A 2,972-nucleotide genomic window follows, 5' to 3' on the forward strand; every position below is an offset into this window, starting at 1 on the left:
GCCTTCCAAGACTCCCGGCGGGGCGAACTCTCCAAGCAGGACCCCAGGATTTGGAGGACGATGGGGCTGTGGCCTCACCTTGTTTGGGGCGGGTCCGGGATGGGGGGAGTGAGTCTCCCTCTCTTTACTCCCTGGGGTCTTTCCTTGACCCCCATCTCCTGGGGTATCCCCCGCTCGGACCTGCCGCCCAGGATGACCCCGCCCTCCTCTCCCGCAGGTGTTCCACGTGTCCATAGCATTTGCGTCACAATGACCTGGCTGACAGGTGGGAGCTATAGCGGAGCCCCAGGGTTCCTTCTCTGCTGTGCGTCGTGCGTGTTGCTTGTTTCCACTAAAGATTTCTGTGGCTTTAGGGGCAGGAGACTTCATGACTTCAGTGTCAAGAAAAGTTACAGAGGCCTGTACCTGGAAATCAAGTTTGGCCTTAAAGGGAAAAAGGCTGTGTGAAAAAAAACCTGCGTATGTATATGTATATAATTTTTTCATTCCCATGTAGTTACATATCTTTTATACTTAAGTTATTGACGCTTATAGTAATTTCATCTTATCCTTTGTCTGCAGAGAAGACCAAACCCTTGTTTTCAGAGACCCTGCACTTATCACGGGAAGAAAAAGTATTGGAATAGTTGCTTCCCAGAATTATCTGCTGAAAAGCAATCCCAATGTGCTATGACTCAATCCGCATCATGTTATATGTTTAGTAAAAAGTTCATCGGATAGTCACTGATTGAAATTTAACATGATGGAATTAAAGATGATTATTGAATAAAGATGCAAACAAACCTGGAATCCACAGCTAACATGAATTGGCTGTTCACTATGTGCAGGGCATATGCTATATACTCTCCATTTAATCCTTACAGCAAGCCAATACTGTGGGTAAAATTATTATCTCTTTTACAGATGAGAGAAAACACTGCCCAGAGTGCCATAAAGGAATTCAGCTAATAGGATATTGATCAGGAGTTTGAATCCAGGATTGTCTGAACCAAGAGATTTAGCTTAATCTCAAGATACAAAGGTCCCTGGCCAAGATGGATAGAGAAAATGATCATAGATGTTGTCATTTTAATAGAAAGATAATAATATAGTACAGCTCCAGAAATGTACATAATCTTTAAAGTTGATATTATTCTTTGGACATATTCTTTGAGGATTCTGTTTGTGGTAGACAGATTTGAGCCTGTCCCAGTATGGCACAAAATATAGAGCTGCATAAACGTCAGGTTCTTAATACATGTTTGTGAATAAACAAATGAATGTGGCCTACAAATTAGCAAATTGTTGAAACGCTGAGATTCAGGAGAAATTTTGAGAGAGAAAAACATTTCTCCGCTATTTGGCTTTTACAAGAAGCATTCAAACTCACCTGTTAACAACACAAGCTAAATGATTTTCCTGTTTGAAAGAAGGAAAAGGAAAAAAAACAAAACCCTTAAAATGAGAAAAAAAGGCTTCCTTGAAAAATAAGGACAATTTAGATATTCTGTTTTAAAAATAGATTCCAAGAATCATTAACTTACATGTAAAACCTATTAGGAGTTTGAAAGAAAAAGAGATTATTATTTTTTACAGAATGAAGTGCTATTTCTAACATAGTAAGTGCTCAAGAAATGTTGGCCGAATGTATCAATCAGTTAATTAAAGCATCAAGAGAAATAGATCATAAAATTTCCTGACTCCATGATGTTCTCCCTTCCACCAGTGATGATTTATTAGTTACATTGAAACCCTATTTATCAAAGACTTGCTTTGTGACAGATATTTACATTTGTTACAAGGAGAGCCAGTAAAATGGCAGGTTGCTTGTGTGTTCACTGTATCTCCTCAAAATGCAGATAATTGGAACACAAGCATTGGAGGAAGTGAGCAAAACTGATTTATGTAACTAATGACTCAGGTTTCCTTTTACTTTTCCAAAGGTCAGGGTGAAAACCTGGGCTATGAGTCTGACAACCTACAATGAAGGCTGAAAGTGGCTTCCAAAACAATGTCTAAAAGTGAACAGATATGTGACACAAGCACTATCTGGGCAACGTGGCACTGAAATTCCTTAGCCTCCCAGAAAGTTTAAGATAAAGTTATAAGTGAGTTTTTAATAAGCCACAATAACTGCTTTCCTTTCCACTTAAAAATTGCCGCATCTATAACACTTCTATTTCTTTCTGGGTATCAAGTTGTTTCAATCTTGCAGAGCACCCACAAGGCACTAGTGAAAACTGAAACAATTTCTAAGAAGAAAATGGCTATTAATTGAGGGGATATGAAATTAATATGGAAATAATGTGCATTTTTCCAGAGTGGAACCGGATGGTAAACTTTTCCATAGAAAAAAATCCTTACATATTCAATTCAATGGTGGTTTTTTTTTTTTTTTTGATGGCTTCCCAGGTTCAAGATGTGCTAATAGGACCACACAAATTAGGAATTCTTTTATGCTGCCAGTAACAGAAATCGAGAATAGCAGTGGATTAAATGATATAAACATTTATTTTATTTTATTTCACATTAAAGAAATTGGAAAGTAGAAGTCCAAAGCTTGTGTGGCCTCTGCTAGGTCATCAGGGTGTTGCTTTCCTCTCCTTCCATTCCACCATTCTTAGCAAAATAATATTGCTCAAAGGTAAATTCAGGCAAAGATGTGGAGAAATAGGAACCTTCATACATTGCTGATGAGAATGTAAAAAATGTAACGACTTTGGAAAACGGTTTGGCAGTTCCTTAAACGAATAAACCTAAGAGTTACTATATGACCCAGCAATTCTACATCTAGATATATACCCAAACATTATTGGGCCATGAAAAGGAATAAAATACTGATACAGGCTGTAACTTGGATGAACTTTGAAAACATTATGCTAAATGAAAGAAGACAGCTATATATTTATGATTCCATTCATACGAAAGTCTAGAATAGGAAATTCTATAGAGACAAAATAGATTAGTGATTGTTTGGGGCTGGAGAGAAAATA

Source organism: Pteropus alecto, unplaced genomic scaffold, assembly GCF_000325575.1.
Source record: "Pteropus alecto unplaced genomic scaffold, ASM32557v1 scaffold21, whole genome shotgun sequence".
Lineage (NCBI taxonomy): Eukaryota > Metazoa > Chordata > Mammalia > Chiroptera > Pteropodidae > Pteropus > Pteropus alecto.